The sequence below is a fragment of the Cibotium barometz genome, chromosome 62 (assembly GCF_041138505.1).
Source record: "Cibotium barometz isolate CiBa-2024 chromosome 62, ASM4113850v1, whole genome shotgun sequence".
Taxonomy (NCBI): domain Eukaryota; kingdom Viridiplantae; phylum Streptophyta; class Polypodiopsida; order Cyatheales; family Cibotiaceae; genus Cibotium; species Cibotium barometz.
This window is the reverse complement of record NC_141107.1, coordinates 26,832,263-26,855,542: the sequence shown is the minus strand read 5'-3', so window position 1 is coordinate 26,855,542 and position 23,280 is coordinate 26,832,263.

Genomic DNA, 23,280 nt, shown 5'->3' with positions numbered 1-23,280 from the left:
CTCGCTTGCACCTACGCTTGTGTGTTGGCAATACCCTCCAACTACAAGCTTGGCCAATGTTAGCTTAGTGAGAGAGGGAGCTAAGCTCCACTGAGCAGTGGTCTGAGAGGGATAATTAGAAAGCTAATAACAATGTGATTAATAATAGTTTAAGTGATAATGAAGTCCAATGGTTCAAGATAGTTTGACAAAGGAAGAGGAATGGAAGGCTTTGATACCATGTTGTAATTCTAAGGTGGATTAAACACAAGTATTAGCATGATGGATTAAGCATGACAACACACATGATAATGAGATTAATACTAATGAAATGTAATTATCATAATCACAACATAACGATGAGAGGATAAGTGAAAAACATGTTGTACTTGTTCACTTAGAACATGCCTCTTATATATGTTCACTACAAGTATTAACTAGAATCATTGATGAGGTCAAAAGCTTCCTCAATCATCTCCTACATTATCTCTAGATTCTCTCCTAGAATCTCTTATTAAAGTCAACATTGGTGAGGTCAAAAGCTTCCTTAATCATCTCCTACATTCTCACTAGATGCTCTCCTAGAATCTCTTATCAAATTCAACATTGGTGGGTTCATCAATCCATGGGAATATGCACCTTCTTCTAGGTAGAAATGATGCCTTTTATATACAAAGCCAAGGTTTTATGTGCCCCAAATAACCCTAGAACATGGGCATGAATATTGGGTGTATTTCCCAACCCCAACTTGTATTCCTTTGATGAGTTGGTGTTATTACTTCAAGAGGAAAAGTCCCACGTAAATCGGTCAAGAACTAAGAACAAAAGTTACCAGCTGCTCTTTGGGCTTACAAAACTACCGACAAGGAGTTCATCCATACCACACCGTTCAAATTTACGAAACAAATGCCGTTATGCCTATCGAATTCTTAGTATGTTGCCTCACATAAAGGTAAGGGCAAGTCAGGAAAGTCACCGGTTTGCTAAGCCTAAGAGCAAGGCTTATGCCTATCGAATTCTTAGTATGTTGCCTCACATAAAGGTAAGGGCAAGTCAGGAAAGCCACCGGTTTGCTAAGCCTATTTCATCCAAACTGACTGGGTCTCAACCAAGGAAGAGGACAAGAAGAAGAAGAAGAAGAAGCGGTGTAACTATTGTGGAAAACCCAGACACCTCATAGAAGAATGCCCAGAAATGCATTGAAAGCAAATAGAAAATGAAGCAAAACAACATGTAAGCGTAGATAGCACCTTAGGTGCTATGAAGGATAAGTTATGAACATAACTCAATCTAATTGGGAATCCGTGGTCGCATGTGCTTAGGATCATTCAAAACACAAAGAATGCATGTCAGTGGTGGAATCCAACCATTCTTGGTACTTTGACAATGGTGGTTCGAAGCACATTACCTTATGTAGAGGGTTGTTTGTCTCTTTATGGGATGCACTTAAGGGGGTCATTGTCATGTGTGCTAACAATGCTTTATATACCATTAAAGGCATTGGTAAAATTGGGCCTACTATAGTGAACGGAGATGGCGTTGCCAAATAGGTTACATGCTACACTGGACCATTATCTCATAATGTTTGGCATAAGCAAAAAATTAGAATATAACCTGATAAAGGTTGAAGATCTTCTTCTTGTGGCTATGAGGTAGACTTCGACCAATCTCTTTATTTTCTTATTGGATTGTGCAGTATTGCTATACATATTTCCATGTATACTATGCATCTACATGTATACTACCATCTCAATGTATGTTATATATGTACACTATATGTACACACCATGTATGTTTACTTACATTGTTTCATCTCTGTAAATTTGGTTTGATCTCTCTATATGTACCATGTATGTGTATCCTACTTGGTTTCTCCATATGATCTCTATTCGGCATTGTTTATACTTGGCACGTTCTCTATGTACACCGTGTACGTACCTTATTTAGTTGCTCCTTCTGATCTTAGTTTGTATATCATGTGTGAATCTTACCTGGTTTTATACTTGGTATGTACCTTATTTAGTTGCTCCTTCTGATCTTAGTTTGTATATCATGTGTGAATCTTACCTGGTTTTATGCATATTCCTATACATACTATTGCATTGTTTCGTCTTTGCATGTATGCTATGTATCTACATGTTGACACATCATATAATATTATCTTTTTCACATTAAGTCTATTCAAATGCATCATGCCATTTTTTGCATGTTTAAGAGTCAGTCATTAAAGTTATGCTTTGGATAGTTGGATATTTCAAATAAGTTTCTTTTTGTACTTCTGTCAGATGGATCCTTCTCCTATGGGTAAGCCCACACGATGGATGTAGCTATGCAATATAAGAGAAACATTTTCTCTTGCAGAAGGGGGACTTTACCCTTCTCACCCCCTTGCCTGCTTGCCCCCACAACTCTCTCTCTCTCTCTCTCTCTCTCTCTCTCTCTCTCTCTCTCTCTCTCTCTCTCTCCATCTTTGTTTGTTATCTCAAATTTTCCTTGAGGTTTTTAACTTTGAGAGTTGGTACCATTTAATCACTAAAAATAGGATGCATAGTGGTTGTTTTGTGAAGGGTTTCCACAAGACTAGGTATGTCTTTTGCGCTCGGATTACATAACAACCTATTGTGTTGGTGCAATTGTCGTTTGCAAACTCTTTATATACTCAAATGTTTTCACTCAAAGGTTGAATATCCTCACACCAACTAATTAATTGATTGTAAAGATGGGGTTGGCCAACTCAATCTCGGTGATGGGATTCTCCAATACTGGGTCATTTGACGCATCAGTGGTGCGGACAGCTATTCAACTTGTTGTTGTGAGGTGGAGTCCTTCCTTCCCCATTAGATCTTGTGCTGGTTGTTTTGAAGGAAGCCTCGAATGTGCCCTCATGCAGTTCTTGGGAACGTGTTCCCTTGAAATTATCCTCAAAGTCCATAACAATCCTACAACATTTCTCAAAGGAATATGAGCTAGAGCATACAAGGAATTATGGAAGGGTACATCATCGAGGCCTTCAAGGAATCTCCTAAATAATCAGCCTTTTATCAAAGAACTTGTCTCTGTCTCATCACTACAGCAGCGGGAATGGTGATACCTCACCCAGTTGATGTAGTCCTAGGTGGTTTCCCCGTCTTTCTGTTTTATGTTATGCAATTGCTCAATTGGACTCCATCGGGTTCCTTGGTGCGGGAGTATCCAGCTTTGAAGGCCTCTTTCAAGGCTTGAAAGGTGGCCTTATCCTCTACCTATAGGGATCTAAACCATTGGCCTTATCCTCTACCTGTAGGGATCTAAACCATTGGCCAGCTTTGCCATCTAGGGTGAGGCTGAAGGCACTCACCTTGACTTGATTGTCCACGTGGTTGAATGCCTCACAGATCTCATTAAACATTTCTAAGTGTGGTATGGTATCTCTAGTTCCATCGAGAAGACATGAGTGTGGCAAAGGAAGACACGACCGTGGAATTGAGAAGGGTATGGCCATACTCTTCTTAGAAGGTAGACAAAGCAAAAAAATGCGCCTCTCCTCCTCCCTTGATTTCTGACGTTTTGGGTCCTTCCTTGAAATTTTTTTGTGTTTTTTCTTTTTGTGGGTGGCTAGAGCTAGTCTCCAGCTACCCAATAATGCCTAGAATGCTTAAGAAAACCTAATGACCTAAAATTAATTAAGGAATTAATCTAATTGTGCAAAGTTTCATAAACTTCAAGAGCAAAGTTTAGGCATTTACTTGTCTCTCCCACTTCCGACAATGAAGACTCCCAAGCTCCTTATGCTCCATTGAACGCCGTGGTTAAAGTAGACAAGATCAAACAACCAGTAAACATCTTAAACATATAAAAACCAATGGATTTGCACTCGAATCGGGCTATGCAATGACTCTAGCAAGTGATAGAGTATGGAGGAACCTAAGCTAAAAAGATGTTAACCAAATCAACATGCTATCTTGCACAAGAGAGGGAGAGAAGAAGAGAAAGATGCCATGTAAGGGTCGGCTCGAACACTAGCACTTAGCTAACCCTAGCACTTAGCTAACCCTAGTGAGGGTTAACTCCCCGATGTGAGGCCGCTAGGGGCTTACTCCACTTCCACTTGTGTCACTCAAATGGAGCTTCCACAAGCTAGGTAGAGAGCAAAGAGGAAGGGAGCTATGGAAATCTCTACCTCTACTCCATGCCTTTGTGTATGCGAGAGGGATCTCGAGAAAGAGAAGAAGAAGGGGGAGAAAAGACAAGGCAAGAATCATCTCCTACATGCACACACCACAATCAAGCAAGCATGCATCAACCAATACAAGCTTACCACCATAGCCACAAGAGAGTGTGTAAGAGAGAGAAGGCAAGACTCAATTGTGATAATGGGATTGTCCCTTTTCGTATTTCATAAATCACTTATATACATGAGCTCTCTTTGTACAATGATCGGCTTCCCATTTACAATTGGGGGCCCAAAACTAACTTCTTAGCTCTATATACATCTAGGCTCATTCCTATGAGACCGGCATTACACGAGTCATAAGCTTGGTCATCCCATATATCTTTTTCAGTAAGCGCTTAGCACGGTTACATAATAATGGATTAAAAGAAACGTAACCACGCTTGAAAAATGATGTTAACCAATGTGGTTAAAACTTGATGTAAGTTTTCTCCAAATTTTTTCTCAAAATATCATCATTGCCTGAGAGAGGTGATGTGAGAGTAGTTAGTTCCTCCCAAGACTCCTCCAAAATAGGTTATAGAGGTGGCATGCCTTCCTCTATTGCATTTTCAATCTCCTAACACTATCTCATGCGACCAAGTCTTCTTTGTGCCTTAATCCATAGAGGTTGGAAGAACCTTCCCCATGCACTGTCGTGTCAAAGACACCTCTCTCAGCTAACTCCTTGTAGAGATAAAGGCTGAGGTGTGTATGTGCACATGGAAACTAATATCCTAGTTAGGAGATCGTAGAATTGATGTGCTTGCTAGGGCTTCTTGAGAGTGTCATAGACCATTTGACACTCATCCTCCACTTAAAGATGACAAGTAGCCTATACAAGGGTCTCGTTATGTCGGCATATAATATTATAGCTCGTCTATAGTATCCGACATGTCCCATGAAATGCTACACACCCTTGAAGTTAGTGGGTGGTGGAAGCTCAAGAATTAGCTTCACCTTGCTATCATCAGTGAAGATTCCATATTTGTAAATAATGTGGTCTCGTATTATTCCATGTCTCACCCAAAATTGGGATTTGAGCGGGTTGATGAATATCATATATAATTTGCATTTTTCTAGTACCTTCTTAAGGCACTAGAGATGTGCTTCCCATTTGGAATTGACACAAAGTTCATCCACGAAAAGTTCAAGGAACTCCCTAAGGTATTCCTTGTATGTTGTGCTCACATAAGCCTTTGGAAAGTTCTTAGGGTGTTGGATAGGCCAAATGGCATAACTCGGTAAAAATAAGGGCCCCAATCTATGACAAATGTAATTTTATGTCGATTATTTGTGTCTATTTCGACTTGGTTATAGCCTGAGGACCCCATCAAAGAAGCTATAGGTTTCCTTGCTACTCGTTCTAGCACATGCTCGGTGAATGGTAATGACAAACGGTCCTTCATTGTGGTTACATTAAGCTTCTTAAGGTTAACGTAAACCCAGATCTTCCCATTTTTCTTATGTACTTTGACTATTGGGGATATACATTCTGTGTGCTCTATCTTATGAAGGAATCTACATTCAATGATTTAACCAAACTCGTGGTTGTATTAACCTTTTTGAGGTTAACGTAGACTCGGATCTTCCCATTTTTCTTAGGTAGTATAAATATTGGGCATAGACATTCTATGTGCTGTATCTCATAAATGAATCTAGCTTTAGTGAGTTTGTTAATCTTGTCCTTGACCATTATAGAGTACTTTGAATTCATTTGGTAGGCTCTATGCCTTGATGGGCCATGCCCCTTCCATAATGGGAAAGGTGTGCTTGATCACCTGTGGGGGTACACCCTTCCAAAATTTTAGAAAGATTGAGCTCATTTTGCCATGGATGGTAGAAGTCTACATGGGAGTCCATGGCCTTCACTTATCGAATCCAATGGTCTACTTTCCCTCCCTAGAAAAGATATAGGTCATCCAATTTTGATCTTTTTGGTCCCCAAGCTACTACGATCTCTGGGTCATACCTATTATAGTTTGGGAGGATGTCCATAGTTGCAAGAATATGCATCCAATTTTACGAGTCTTCGAGTTCTAGAACTGAGGTAAACTCTAAACTTTCACAATCTCTTCATCCAACATTTTGAGATAGATTTGGCACATGTTTAGCTTAGTAGTGCTATTAGTGGTTATAGAGTCTTTGATAAAAGGTCCACCACTCATTGGATGCATTTTCCATGTTTGTAAGTTCACTTCAAGGGTTTCATTTTGCTTTTGAGCATAGATGTGGTCCGTGTCCCAATCATGGACCATTCAATCTCTCTCATGAAGGGTTGGCCTAGGATATAATCATAAGAATTAGGCTACTGAGAAAAGTTCACAAAAGAGTGGCGAAAACTTAGGCCAAAAGTTTTAATTCTCAAGTTTCGCAAATAACCCCATGGGTTTTACTATGGCTCCGTCAGCGAAGAGCTTGACTATCAGGCTGGTAGTATATCTAGGGATGGTTGCCCCCACTTCCCCTAGCATTTCTTGGTAATGATGTTGATTCCAACTCCTTCGTCTAAGATGGCAATGGCTTGGTTGTCCTTATATTTCATAGGGAGGAGGACATTTATGTCGCTAATTTTGAAGTAGTAGCCTAACTTGTTCATTAGTACTTTTGGAAAGACTTGGTGTGAATGGCCTCTTCCTTAGCGGGTTCATCATTTTCTAACTCATCCGAGGAGTCTAGAATCAGTTTTTCTTCCATTCCTGGTTTTAACTTTCCATCTACCCAATCCTTTAAGTCCTTTCATAGGCTTGGACTTGCTTGGAGTAAGGAGCCAACAACCGAAATTTCCCCTTCGGTGTAAGATTTCTCCCCAGCCTCTCAAGATGTCTAGTTTCTTCCCCTGTAATCAATCCCCTTTTTAGAATAATAAAAGATCTTGTTTCTACCTGTTTGGCTTAGAGAGAGAAAATATTCTAGAGAGAGGTAATTTAGTTTTTAGATATCTTTGGATGGAAAAATATCCCTTCTTATTAAAATAAATTCCCCCAAAATAGAAGTTTAAAAAGAAATTCCTAAGGTGCATTAGAAATAAATTATAATGTGCATAAAAGACCTTAGCCTAAGGGTCCAGATTTTTTGAAAATTTTAGATTAAGTTTCTTATGTACCAATAAGATTAATCCAAATGTAGGGAGGAGATAAATTGAAGAATAAAAGAAAAACCTCCCAAAAATGAGTAAATGCTCACATAAGATGAAGAGTGGTGGAGACTAAGGACCAAAGAAATCAATTAAAAAACTGTATTGACACCTCAGAGTGGGGATCTCCCCTCATGAAGTAGGCACCTTTTTTCTCATCATTTTTTCTAATTTTTAATCAATAAAATGAGATATTTTCATCTCTCCTCTCTCCTGTTCAAAACTAGATCCAAAAAGTAAGCTGAACTGACCCAAAAATGGTCAAAAATAGACCAAACTGATCTGGAAAATTCTAGAATCAGTTTTCTTGGGTAGAGGCTCACTTTTTCCTATAAATAGAAGCCTCCCCCTTTGTAAAAGCTTAATGGTGTTTATGCACTGTTACTCTCATCCTGTCCTGAGCCATCTACATTGAATTTCTTAATAATTCAATTATTTTTGGCCTAATCCTCTCCAAAGTGAATTGGTGGCCACTCTTGCTTCAAACAAGAGTAGAACCCTCAATCCCTCAAGCCAAAGGAGAGCTTACAAGCTCCATGTAAGCTAATTTTCTTACTTATTTATAAATTTTAAATCTATGGTTTTCTTGATTTTTATGTTTTACAGTTGATGGAATTAAATTCAAATGCTATGCCTTTGAGGAAAAGGCCACCCCCTTCTCTTCTTTACATTCCAACCTTTCTTAATCTTAGAAAGATTAATTAACGGATTAATTAAACTCTTCTTATTGTTTACTCTCTTGAATTTAGGAAATTATGTAGATTAGAGTTCTATGAATCTAATTTGGGTTAATTTAAGTTAAATAAAGAATGATAAAAATGAGAAATGGTCAGCCATACAAAGGAGGTTATGGTAAAATTTTCCATAATTTTATGGAAAAGAAAGTTATTTTTATATTATTCCAAAAGAGTAATTCCCACCATTTTTGCATCTAAAAGAAATATTCTAATTACTACATGTACATATTCACCTATGAATATGCATGGATATCACTAATATTAATTATTAAAATTGATTTCTATGCATAGAAAGATGCATGCATAATGAAATTTTTTTAATTATAAAAGTGTTATTCTTATTAAATTTAATTTCTATACATAGAAATATGCATAATGGAATTTTTTTTATTATAAAAGTGTTATTCTCATTAAATTTGATTTTTATGCATAGAAAGATGTATAATGGAAATTTTTTTATTATAAAAGTGTTATCCTCATTAAATTTGATTTTTATGCATATAATGGAAATTTTTTATTATAAAAGTGTTATTCTCATTAAATTTGATTTTTATGCATATAATGGAAATTTTTTATTATAAAAATGTTATTCTCAATAAATTTGATTTTTATGCATAGAAAGATACATAATGGAAATTTGTTTATTATAAAAGTGTTATTCTTATTAAATTTAATTTCTATGCATAAAAAGATGCATAATGAAATTTTTTTTATTATAAAAGTGTTATTCTCATTAAATTTGATTTCTATGCATAGAAAGATGCATAATGGAAAATTTTTTATTATAAAAGTGTTATTCTTATTAAATTTAATTTTTATGCATAGAAAGATGCATAATGGAAAAAAAAATTATTATAAAAGTGTTATTCTTATTAAATTTAATTTCTATGCATAGAAAGATGCATAATGGAAATTTTTTATTATAAAAGTGTTATTCTCATTAAATTTGATTTTTATGCATAGAAAGATGCATAAATGAATTTTTTTATTATAAAAGCGTTATTCTTATAAAAATGGATTTTTATGCACAAATAGATAAAGAAATTCTTTTTATTTTAAAAGTGTTATTCCTATTAAAATTGATTTTATAAATAGATGCATAAAAGGATTTTCTTTTTATAAAAGTGTTATTCCCATTGAAGTTGATTTTTATGCATAAATAGATGCATAAAGAATTTTATATCAAAATTAGAATTCTCTTAAATTCTGTTTAAATCCTATGAGCATTTGATAAATGATTATTTTATTCCTCATTGGAACTCGTAACTAATTTAGAAATCAGTTAAGTAAATATTCAAAGAAAGAAATTCAGTAAAATAGTAACTGAATTATCAAACCTTTTCAAGAAAGATAATTCAGAAAAATCTTATTAGACTCGAACCTTGAATCAGACTATGACCGACCAAACTCTTTTGTCAGTTTTGAGGAAAGAAGATGTCACCAGTTTAGAAAAATTCACTCAAAACTCTCGCGAAATCTGAAACTAAGTTTGAGACCCTTCAAATTGATCTGTGGATCAAGGTTACAGAATTCGAGGAATTCTGGTATGAAATTTAGAATTCCGTTCAAGAAGTTTTGGGGATACTGATTCAAGAAATACCATTGTATTCAAAAGAAAACCAAACTGAAAACTTGCATAGAAACCCTGTTTTCTTAAAGGATTATCTTACGCCAGAATACTGGAGGGAGCATTCGGTATATGTTTTTCTAAGGGAAGTTCGGTTGCAACAGCTGGAGGGGAGTGTTAGCCTGCCAAGGTCTTGACCAGCCTCGGTATGGTTGAAAAATGGTGCGCTTCCGGTACGATGGACGAGGGCCGACGAAGTAGTCCCTGAGTTAAGTGCCAGGATACCTAAGGAGGATCCTGGAGGGTTCTGACTAGGCGATGCACGGGCTCATGGTGCCTAGGACACCCATGCGTATGTCGTGGAGGATATGTATGATGGTGGACGAAATGATTATTGACACCCAGTTTGTCTTAAAACAGAGAGTCTAGAGTGATATTGTTTTTTGAGAAACAAGGGACTGGATGGAAATTTTGAGTTATGATATCTATAACCAATAACTGTTTGTCAATAGATTATTTTATATGTTAAAGTTTTAAAGAGGAGTGTGTGCGTATCTGTATTCGAAAGCAAAAGTTAAGAAAGGCATTCAATTATGGGTGGGTGAGTAATTGTCTGGTTCTACCGATTCCAGTGATTGGTGGCTAACCCATGGGCCGGATGAGGTTAGGCTGGAATCAGTGGAGTTTTAATAATTAAATTGAAATAATAGGAATACGCTTAGAATTCGAGTAGTTAAATAAAACCCTGAAGAATTTCTCAAACGAGTAGATCAACGGCTGTGCCTGATTTCGGTTAGGAAAAAAGCGTTAATTTCCTCAAATGATTAGATCAACGGGCTGTTCCTGATTTCCGTTAGGAAAAGGTGTTGATTTCTTCAAATTAAGTCAGTGATAGTTTTCCTTCTATCTGGTTTAATCAAGTGAAGGATAGTTTAATCTCTTGAACCCGTTAGAAAATTCGTTAAGAAAATAAAAAAGGTGGAATCGTCCCCATTTTTCGGGCAAGGGAAACTTTCTCAGTTTTGGTTTCGGAATAACCACCAGATTAGTCTCGCGTCCGGACATTTGAGGACGAGGCCCCGAGTGGGAAACCTTGCCCCGCGCAAGAGGAACCTACTTCCGCTACTAGAAACCGCGAATCCGGTGCGCGGAGGGGACAGAGGGGTCTCACATTAGGAGTAAAGGAAGGCAAAGAGTCTAGCTATGTCTCTAGGTGTCTATCCATTATTACTTACATAGCTTCTGCATGCTTGTAATGGTTATGGAATGTGTTTAGGCCCTGTTGAGTGTGGTAACCTTTGGTCACTATCCTAGAGTTAGGAGGCCATGGCCTCAAAGCTTTTCTCCTCATTCCCCAATCCCTGTTTTAGGTTTCCTTGGGTCATGGTGTGGATTGGTTCTTTCCCTGGTCTTCTCTTGAGCAAGGTGAAACTAGTTTCTCCTAAGCCAAGTGAAACTAGTTTCTACATTTGCATGCTCTCTAATGGCGGGGACCATTAGAGGCTCATCCTCCATTTAATCTTGCCAATTCTTGGGCTTCTTCTCGGTTTCTCCAAGGCTAATTTTTTCTTCAATAGGATTAGGATACTCTTCCAACTTCTTAGACAGATTTCTGGGGTCTATGACTTGTTCCTCCAAGTCTCCAGCAAGCTAGGGATTCACTTTTTCCTCTGAAGAGAACGAAGAGATGATGTTAGAAAGTGTGTCCTTCTCCCGATCCCTCTTAAGCTATCGCTTAGATTTCCTGTTGTCCTATCTTCTTGGTTCTTCGTCTTTTGGTCTTACGAGAAACTCTAGCTTGTTTCAAAACTTCGTTTGTGAACAGGCAAGACTTGGGTCAACTTAAATGTCCTTTGAGTACTGGGATCTAAAGCCTGTCTAGCTTCAAATCTCAAGGCAAGAACTAATTTCCAAGTGTGCTCAAAATCAAGGTAATTCTCTATTCTTTTCCCCTTTTTGAAATTCAATTGGAAATTGGGTGTTGACTTCATGAATAGTGGCTCTTCTCCTATTCTACATTCTAGTCACAACATTGAGAGGAACTAGTTGTACAACCCATCCCTCATGCTTAGAAAATTAAGGCTCGTACTTGGTTTATGCTCATGTGTTGAACCTAGATTGGATGCTGTTAATGAGAAATCCTTGTATATGTGGTCAATGCCACATCGTGTGTAGAGTGGTACTAATGGATATTGGTGGGTTGGTGTGGATGCCATAGCTTTCTTGATGGCACACACTACCAACCAACGGGGTCCCTCGTAGTGATAGCACTGTAATGGCATGTAGAATTCTAGGGCATTGATGTCCCTTTAACTATTTTACTATACAACGGCAATATATACAAGGTAGACATTATCGCCATCTTGAACATAGTGGCTTAGGATCTGACTAGGGGGACCCTAGTGGTTCTAGGTAGTTAGGATCCCCAACTATTCCCTTTTCCTCCCCCTTAGGGATTTTTGTTAGGGTCAATTGGTGCATAGGGGTCACTCAAGGAATGGGTGGTTGTTGTGGTAATACCAGAGGCAGTGGGGCTCTGGTAGGGTAGCTTTGGGACGCTTAAGACTCCTCTTTGGGGCACATACTACCCCTGGTGAGGTGCGTTAGCAAGCATGGTGGAGCTGGCAAGGCTAGTTGTTGTCTGGTTGGAGCTAGTGTAACCAATGATTACTGCCTCTCAGGCTGACTCTTGTAGTAACGTTGGATAGTGTCATGGTCTCCCATTCTCATGCAGTATATATGCGCCGCACTAAGATACCTCCTTGTCGTGGGGGAATTTTGGTTAGCGAGGTATATTGAACACCAAACCAATTCACGTCTGGGGTTAGCCTATGTTATCTTTCCTTACCTCGACCCTCCCTCGACCTTCCATTGCTCAGTCATTTGCTACATGAGCATGGCTGCCAAGTCTTCTATGGTGGCTAGTGTGGCATGTGGTTCTTTCACTTTGATGCCTACCTTGGAAGATACTATGTTGAAGGATGGTTCAAAGGGGGTTCCTTTTAGGAGATTCCTTGAAGGATGGTTCAAAGGGGGTTCCTTTTAGGAGATTCCTTGAAGAAGTTCCTTTTAGGAGATTCCTTGAAGAAGTTCCCATGAAGTTATCATCAAAGTCTTTAGCACTTCTTTAGCATTGTTCAAAATTCTTATGCTTTTTTGAGTACAAGGCGTTATGCAAGGTTGAATTGAGGATTCCTTCTAGGAATCTCCCAACTAACTATTCATCAAAGAACTTATTGCTATGTGACCATCGTGTGTGAATGTATCTCACTCTATTGATATAGTCTCTAATGGATTCTTTCTCTTACTATTTGTTGACATGGTAAAGTTGATCGACTAGTTCCATCGGGTTCCTTGCTTGGCAAGAGTACCCAATTGTGAAAGCAGTCTTTAGGGAGTAGCAGTCTTTAGGGAGTAGCAGCAGCCAATCTTATTTTCTACCTTCCCTTCCAGGGTAAGGTCTGACATTGGTCCCATACAAGGTCATCAGGTTGTTGTTCACATGTGGCACACATATGATCAAACACTTCCAGGTGTGCAATCGGGTCTCCTATCCCATTGAACTTGGACATCAATTTTGTGATTTACATGGGCTTGATCTTGTTGCCTATGGAGGTGTTTTTGCTAGCCCTATTTCTACCCTTTACTCTAACCACAGAAGATATCTTGAAGATTGCAGCCCAAATAGGGAGGGGGTAGTCTAGTGTCGAGGGTTTGGTTGTGCTATCTATGGAGGTGTTGCTTCTAGTCCTATTGCTACCCCTTTGGTTATTTCGGTTAAAATTATCAAGATATCTTCTGTGGTTAGAAAAGAGGGTAATGGTGAAGGTGATGGTTGAGGCAGTGGCTGTGGATGGTAGTATGGGTATGGGTAAGTTAGTGGAGGCATGGTATATGCTGGGTATTGCCCTTATTCTTGAGGCAAGTTTGGATATTATGGGGGATAGCCATGTAAGACTGGTTCGTATTGTGGCATGTATTCTCCTCCTAGGGTTGGATCTAGCTCGGAGATCCACATGGCTCCCATGGTTGTGCATTCAATAGCTTGGATGGGCTCCTCTACCCTAGGGACTTGAGTGGTTGTTGTTGCGGCCTCTGTAGACACGTTGAACCTAAATCCCCTTGCAATACTTGTACTAGGGTTAGATGTAGTGAAGCCAGAGGGGAGAGTGGGTCTCCAAGCTAGTTTGAATACACCAAGGTTCGTGTTCTATGAGTTGGCCAAGCTAAAAGCTACCAAAGTAGTTACAGTCTCAACAACCATTCATGTTGTGGTTCTAGGAAGGATCACTCCTTCCTCTATAGGGTTGATGCTTCTTGTTCCTGAGCTAGACTCGTTAGGGTTCATATCGAGTGCAGGTGCCTCCATGGTTGGTCTCTCTTGTGGATAGTCGCTTACTTGTTTGGTCTCTCTTGTGGATAGTCGCTTACTTGTTTGGTCGATTTGATGAATCTTAGACTTCCACTCCTTAGTTGGACTGCGTGTGATAATATTTCTAATAACATTTACAAAACTCCTTTAAGTAGTTGTAGGGGTGTCAAGTGCTCCAACTTCTTGGTTTGCCTCTCTGAAGAAATAGGTTCCTAGGAATAGGCCTCACTCAAGCTAGCGTCCTCGCTCTCGAATGCTTAGTTTCTAAGGTTGCTTGGCTCCTATAGGGGTCCAGGGATTATGAAGCATGTAGAGATTCCTCTTGGGAGGGTACTCTTGATCCAATGTCATTCAAAGCACTCTTCTCGGGCATGGAGTTGAGACCAAAATTCCTACGTAATCTTGTGTTCATGTAAGGGTGATCAACATCAATTCTCCAACTAACACAAGTCTAGTAGTGGTCCTAGATATTCTGGATTCAACTGAATTTTTTAATTTTGTGTCTATATTGGACTTGTGAACGTGTATTTGCAAGTTGAGTACGTGCATTCCGAGCAAGTATGTGTGTGGTTAAGTGAGTTGGGAATGTGTGTGGCTAGGTCCCACTTAGAGTTGCGAACGTACATTCACAACTTTTCGAACGTGTGTGGGGGAGTGAGAACGTGCGTTCCGAGTTAGGAACGTACGTGGCCATGAATTATAAATGTGCATTCTCACTTTGGCACAGGTACGTACAAAATTCTCTCAAGTCTGCCACTTGCAGTGGTGGAAATCAGGGTCACGTGATGGTCAGTTTTCAACCATTTTTATCATTATGTGCATTTATGTAAAGAATATTTTCTGCACCCTTCCTTTATGAGAATATTAAGCAGATTTCCTCTATCGGACTTACATGCATTGGTACTTGTAAACATGTATACCCAAGCCCAAATTAGCACATACGCAGGCAAACTAGAGAGCTGTTTTGTGTGTTTTTGCCTAGAAATCCGATTTTTCTCTCTAATTACTCTAGTGCATATTTTTAGATTTTCAATTTAATGACATGCTTTAGGTTTTCCTAACCTACCTAATGATGTACACAATGCATCCTAATGGTATTTATACAAAGATTAATGGGATGATTAATTGCTAGAATGAGCAAAAACATAGAAACTTACAAATGCAAGGAGGAATCAATAAAAATCAAAGAAAATTATGAAATGAGAAAAAAACATAAAAAATTTCAAATACAAGGAGGAATCAACCAAAATCAAAGAAAATAGAGTTAGAAACTTACTTATAGTCATATGCAACATGAGCTTGAGGGGTTGCTCCATGCTCCATCGCATCAAGGTAAGCAAAAGAAACCACAAAATATCAACAAACAAACGTTAAAATCGATGGATTTGCACTCAAACCGGGCTATGTCAATACTCCAAATGCAAAGTATAACAAGGGCATCCTAACCAAAGGCACTTCCCTAGCAAAACGACCCTAAAGATGTTCACATGAGAGAACACCGTAAGCCTTTCAAGGTATAGAGAAGGGGAGGAGAATGCAAGGGTCATGTCGGTGTGCACCTCAAGCCACTCTAGGTACAGTAACTCTCTCTTGTGGAGATCCGTCCAAGGTCCTCAACCTTGCCTCCTTTATTGTCACCATAAAGAAGCTTTGCAAATGGGTAGGGAGAAGAGAGAGAGAGAGAGAGAGAGAGAGAGAGAGAGAGAGAGAGAGAGAGAGAGAGAGAGAGAGAGAGAGATCAACCTCTACTTCTATGCCACGCTGAGTGAGAGCGTAAGAGAGTAGACAAGAGAAGGAGAAAGAGAGAAGGAAGCATACATCAACACCATCAATCACCCACCACAGAATGCCTAAGAATGCATGCAACAAAGAAGAAAGTAAAAGCATACAAGTAACTCAATCACAAGAGCAAGAAGACTCAACTTCAATTGTTAGAATGGGATTATGTATTTTCTCATTAGTCAAAATGTCTTATATATAATACTCATTTGTACAATGCACCACCCAACTAATGTATGAGGACCTATTAAGCTAGTCTAGGCTAATTCCCTAGCCAAAATGTAAATCATCGACATTACACAACTTGTAAGTTCAGTGTTTGCTTCCAGCATTACACAAGTCATAAGCTCAGAGATTTCCCATAATCTTTTACATGAAGCTCATTGCGTGGTACAAAAATAAGGCTTGAAGAAGTTGCTGTGCGTGGAATAATGTCAGCCAATTTTGTTAAAATTAACCTACGAAGTGGTCTACCATTCTTATTTGAGTCGTTGTTAACTTAGAGAGTGGTTAACAATGACTCATAAAACTCTAGCAATGGAGAATAATGCTCTTTTCAAATGGATGGCCACTAAAGAACGTCTGCTCCCCCATTGCCAAGTAAGTAACACCACTCCTTTTGTTTCCATTTCTCTAGCTTAACCTTAACCCTAGCCCTAACCCTAAATTTTACATATAAGTTAAGCATGATGTTTTTACATTTACTTGAGATAAAGATTGCACTTGTAGGTTGCCACTAGTATGCCTTGTTGAAAACCCTTACTTTTTCTTTCTTTCTTTATTAATGTTATTCTTGTACTTGTCGGTTTTATGCCTTGATTAAAATTCATTCTTACTTTCTTTCTATGTTGATGCATTCATAATTGCTTTGCTCTCTACGTATTCATAATGCTTTTGCTTTTTTTGTTTTTAGATTTTCTCTATTTGGATTTCAAGAGGATACACTTGTTTTAAAAACTCATCAATTTTAAGAAGGGGTCTACCACATCCAAGCATGCAATAAAAGGATGCACATATTTGTTACAAGTGGTGTATACACTCGTGGTCGTTCTAGTATAAATGGACTCTTGTACACAGGCACTTTTTACCTTCTTGCTAGGAAGAGTTTTTAAATGGACTCTTGTACACGGGAACTTTTTACCTTCTTGTTGTAAATGGACTCTTATACACTGGAACTTTTTACCTTCTTGTAAATGGACTCTTATACATGGGCACTTTTTACCTTCTTGCTGGGAAGAGTTTTTCCTTGTGTCATTGCCCTCTTAGGCGGTTGAGCTTGAGTACCTTGCAGCATTATACTATTCACTTCTTACATTTGCTTATCAAGAACCACTATTCCAAGTCTCTTTGTTGGGAAGGGTTTTTTCCCCATGTGATCGCCCTCTTAGATGGTGGTACTTTGAGTACCCTATAGCATTGTACTCACTTCTTACATTTACTGATTCGGAAGTATTGTTCTAGGTCTCTTACTCTCTTGTGTGTCTCAAGATTTTTGTGTGTGTAATCTTGGTCTAATAATGGTATTAGAGCAGGTCTTGTGCTTTGTAGTTGATGGTTTTTATCTCCAAGCTCTCCATTGAAGCTTGCATCTTTCATAGCTTTAGGTTACCTAGTGCACCTACTGTGATGTCTGTGAGCTACTCCAGCTATACCTCTAATTGATTTGTTATAGAGGCTGCCAAGTGCAGTCGACTGTATGAGATTTGCTGATGTCGACTTGCCGGTGCTCTAACTGCAACACTTTCTGACAATTGTGGATCTTGTTGAAGCCGACTAGGTGGAGGTAGGAAAGCTATGGCCATCACCATGCACCTATAAGCAACAGTAGTCAAGATCATTTCCTATAGTTTGGAAGCCTTTGAAGTCTATAGTCAAAACCAGATCTATCGTCAATTCCGTCCATTGATTGTTGACATCTGGAATTTGTCCATTGGCAGTCGCATTCCATCTGGAATCTGTCCATTGGCAGTCGCATTCCACCTGCAATTCCATTGAATCCATCATGCCTAACATGCACCGGACATGTGACACTGTCGAATAAGATAAGTGTTTATAATTACTAGACCCACACTTCTCCGATCGCCTGATTTTTTAATTAACAAGTACTACAATTGCCCATATGTGACATCTATAATTATTGGTTTTCTGCAATCGTCGGTCATCTGATCGGTGGTACAAGTTCTGCAATCGCCTGATTGATGTAAATTGCCTAAATTCTCCAATTTCTAGTGCCAACAATTGCTTCATCAATAATCGCCCATGAAACTATAAAAAAAGATCCAATCAACTGTAAAAAGTCCAATCGATGATTGCATTATTCCAATCGCACGGTACTAGTCAAATCTCACGAGACGATTACATAAGTCCAATCACTAGCCATTGCATGAGTTCGATCGTGATTGCACAACTCAAATTATCAAGATTGCAATAGTCTATTTACTTAAGGTTTGATCCTCCAATGGCCTATTTACAATTTTTTGATCGCCTAATTGCAGGTCTTTGATTACCCGATTCCTAATCATTGATCGTTCCAAGTGCCTGAGTTTGTCGTCCAATTGCTTATTTGCGATCACATGACTGCTTGAGTCCAATTGCTCGAGTCCAATCATTTGATTGCTCATCTCTGATCGTCTAATTACTCATCACCGACCATTTGATTCCTGCACACAGTCCATAACAGTTAGTCCCCTATCAAGCACATTTTCCAGCCGATACTCACTCTTTTTTGCCTCGCTTTTGTTCATACTTTGTTGTGTACATTTGCACTAGTGTGTGGAATTTTGGGGACAACATAATGGTAGGAAGTAGTGATTTGTTCGACATGCTTGTTTGTTAGTTGTTGTTAAGGATAAGTTGGATGGCACCAACTATCCAATTCGGTCATACGTGATGCAAAATGTATTAGTGGCAAAATAGCTTTGGGCTTATGTATTGGGTTTAAAAATGCATCCTCTGTCAAGAGCATTGTCTGAGACTATCGATGCTTTAAGTGCATTGTCCACTTTAGTTCCTCTTGTACCTCTGTCATAGGAGCAAGCCAAGCGGGATGGAAAGGATGCACAAGCACATGCACAAGCATGGGATATACTTGCTTCATTTTATCATGTGCGTAATGAGGTACGCAATGTGTGGGATGTACTTGCTTCATTTTATCATGTGCACAATGAGGTACATGTGGCTTATCTAAAAAAAAATTGTTAGAGATGAAGCACATAATAGAGGGTGATTTAGTTGATGCTTACATCATGAGGATCAAAGACCTCAAGGAGCAGAACATAGATGAGATCATTCTCGGTAGTTTGCTTCTATGCAAAGTTCTTGGGTGGGCTGTTTGATTCCTTATAGAACTTTGCTACTACTATCCGTTTGGTTGTTGGCATTGCCAAGGGTAATGCCATCTGTTGTAATTCTAAGTTGGATCAAACACAAGTATTAGCATGATGGATTAAGCATGATAACACACATGAGAGTGAGATTAATACTAATAAAATGTAATTAGCATAATCACAACATAATGATGAGAGAATAAGTGAAAAATGTGTTATACTTGTTCATTTAGAAGATGCCTATATAGGCTAAGTACAAGTTTTAACTAGCATCATTGATAAGGTTACAAGCTTCCTTAATCATCTCCTACATTCCCTCTAGATGCTCTTCTAGAATCTCTCATGAAAGTTAACATTGGTGGGTGAATAAATGCATGGGAATAGGCACCTTCTTCTAGGTAGAAATGATGCCTTTTTACAAGAGTAAAGCCAAGGTTTTATGTGCCCCAAATAACCTTAGAACATGAGCATGAATATTGGGTATATTTCCCAATATCCCCCCCTCAGCAAAGCTTTAGGGCTAGGTAGTTACGTTTAGTAAGGTGAGGTTTTAACATAGTAGGGACATAAACCTTAGGCTACTCTTCTTGATTCTCTTTATTTTCTTAAGCTATAAGGTACGCCTTTTTTGTGCCTTTTTCTTAAAGAAACAATTCTCCTAAATATGATTATCTTTACCACAAAATCCACAAGACTTGTTTGTCTTTGAGTCGATGAAGTTCTTGTTGGGGTGGAGAACTTGCTCTTGGTGTAGTATTCTTTTTCATAGACACTAGTCTTCCCTTGCTTCTTCTTGTACTCCTCAAGGAGTGCAGCTTGCATGTCCTCTAAAGAAGGTTCTAGAAGATTTGTTAGAGCTAGAGACTATATGTCCATACCCTTTATCAGGCATACTTTTTAATAAGACACCAACTGCATCTTCATCATCTATTAGTGCGCTGGCAGAAGCTCTGCTAGTTGGGACATTAAACACTTCATGTGATTTAGAGGAGTTGGAAATGAGTCAGAAGCTTTCATTTTAAGTTTAAAAATTTGAATTTGAAGGCTAATCTTTGAATGCTTCCCTTTTTCCCCAAATAGTTTTTCCATAGTCTCCCATGCCTTGGAAGAGAACTTTACATCTAAGATGTGATAAATGCAATTATCACTAAGACCTAAAGCAATGATGGCAAAATCCTTCTCATCCTTATGTTTCTATGTAATCTTTGCCTCCCTTGTCCTTGGTTTTCCCTCTTTCCCATTTGCAATGGACTATAATCCCTTTTTCATGAGGATGAATTTTACCCTTACTTGCCATGTGTGAAAGCCTACCCCATTAAACCTTTCAATGTGCATTAAAGTACCCATGATGATGAATGTGAAGGTCTTACTTAGGAGACCCTCCTACTTAATCTTTACCTCCCTTATCCTTGGTTTTTCCTCTTTCCCATTTGCAATGGCCCATATTCCCTTTTTCATGAGGATGAATTTTACTCTTACTTCCCATGTGTGAAAGCCTACCCCATTAAACCTTTCAATGTGCATTAAACCCATGATGATGAATAGGAAGGTCTTACTTAGGAGACCTTCCCACGCAATGTATAATGCTTGAACTAAACATAAATGCAACAAGCTTAATTTCCTTCAGCATACAAGTGCATGTGGGTACATAGGTAATTAAAAAAATCATGGCTTTAGAATAATAGAAGTAACAAGGCTTCAGATTTGGCTTGTTGATCTTCTTGATTTGTTTGGCCTTGACATACTTGGAATTAGATGCCCCAGTAGAGGAGGGCATACTTGATCAATGATTAATCCTTAATGGCCCAAAAGGAAAAGGTGATTAGGATTAATTACTTGATTAATAAAAATATTTTTTATGTTCTTAAGGTAGAAAAAGAGCCACTTTTGAGCATAAAGTAAACCAAGAAATCAATGGGAGTTCCACCAAAATAGCTTTAGGACTTCAATATCAGTGTGTGGTATTATAGTTCTACTACAATAAACACATCATTAAGATCTTTAATCAAAGCTTAATCTATAGATTACCAGAATGAGTTACGATAGTACCCATGCTTGAAATTAGTTAGCAAGGTTTTTTCGAGATTGTAAGCATGTAACTCGATTCGCCATGCCCAAAATCCCTCAGGCTAGCTTGAATTAAAGAATGATGCTTGTAGAGCTATGTATTTAGGGTTTCTCCCAAATCAAGAGGCATCTGGTGCAAAGACACCGATGATGTGCATCATATTTTGCTAATTCTTCTCGCTTGCACCTGCGCTTATGTGTTGGGAATACCCTCCAACTACGAGCTTGGCCAATGTTAGCTTAGTGAGAGAAGGAGCTAAGCTCCACTGAGCAGTGGTCTGAGAGAGATAACTAGAAAGCTAATAACAATGTGATTGATGATAGTTGAAGCATAATGACATTATAATAATGAAGTGCAATGGTTCAAGCTAGTGTTGACAAAGGAAAAGGAATGGAAGGCTTTGATACCATGTTGTAATTCTAAGGTGGATCAAACACAAGTATGATGGATTAAGCATGATAACATGCATGAGAGTGAGATTAATACTAATGAAATGTAATTAGCATTTTCACAACATAATGATGAGAGGATAAGTGAAAAACATGTTGTACTTGTTCACTTAGAACATGCCTCTTATATATGTTCAGTACAAGTATCAACTAGCATCATTGATGAGGTCAAAAGTTTCCTCAATCATCTCATACATTCTCTAGATGCTCGCTTAGAATCTCTTATTAAAGTCAACATTGGTGAGGTCAAAAGCTTCCTCAATCATCTCCTACATTCTCTCTAGACGTTCTCCTAGAATCTCTTATCAAAGTCAACATTGGTGGGTTCATAAATGCATGGGAATAGGCACCTTCTTCTAGGTAGAAATGATGCTTTTTTATATAAGAGTAAAGCCAAGGTTTTATGTGCCCCAAATAACCTTAGAACATGGGCATGTATATTGGGTGTATTTCCCGGCCCCGGGTTGTATTCCTTTGATGAGTTGGTGTTATTACTTCAAGAGGAATAGTACCAGGTAAATTGGTCAAGAACTAAGAACAAAAGTTACCAGCTGCTCTTTGGGCATACAGAACCGCCTACAAGGATTTCATCCATACCACACCTTTCAACTTTACGGAACAAATACCGTTATGCCTATGGGATTCTTAATATGTTACCTCACATAAAGGTAACATAAAGGTAAGGGCAAGTCAAGAAAGCCACTGGTTTGCTAAGCCTAAGAGTAAGGCTACTTCGTCCACTGACTTAGTCTCCACCAAGGAAGAGGACAAGAAGAAGAAGAAGCGGTGTAAGAATGCCAGAAATGCATTGAAAGCAAAAAGAAAATGAAGCAAAACGACATGTCAGTCAACACAGATAGCACCTTAGGTGCTATGAAGGATAAGTCAGTGAACATAACTCAATCTGATTGGGAATCTGTGGTCACATGTTCAAAGCACAAAGAATGCATGTTAGTGGTATAATCCAACCATGCTTGGTACTTTGACAGTGATGCTTCAACGCACATTACCTCATGCAAAGGGTTGTCTCTTTATGAGATGCACCTAATAAGGGGGGCATTGTTGTGTGTGCTAACAATTCTTTATATACCATCAAAGGCATTTGAAAAATTGGGCTTACTATAGTGAATGGAGATGTTTCCAAATAGGTTGCATGCTACAGTGGACCATTATCTCATAATGTTTGGCATAAGTAAAAAAATTAGAATATCACTTGATAAAGGTTGAAGATCTTCTTCTTGTGGCTATGAGGTAGACTTTGACCATTGTTTATACTTGGCACATTCTTTATGTACACCATGTGCGTACCTTATTTAGTTGCTCCTTCCGATCTTAGTTTGTATATCATGTGTGAATCTTACCTAGTTTAATGCATATTCCTATACATACTTTGTATGCATACTATTGCATTGTTTCGTCTTTGCATGTATGCTACGTATCTACATGTTGGCACATCATATAATATTATCTTTTGCACATTAAGTCTATTCAAATGCATCATGCCATTTTTTGCATGTTAAAGTTATGCTTTGGATAGTTGGATACTTCAAATAGTGTTCTTTTTATACTTTTGTCAAATGGATCCTTCTCCTATGGGTGAGCCCACACGATGGGTGTATCTATGCAATATAAGAGAAACATTTTCTCTTGCAGAAGGGGGACTTTACCCTTCCTGCCC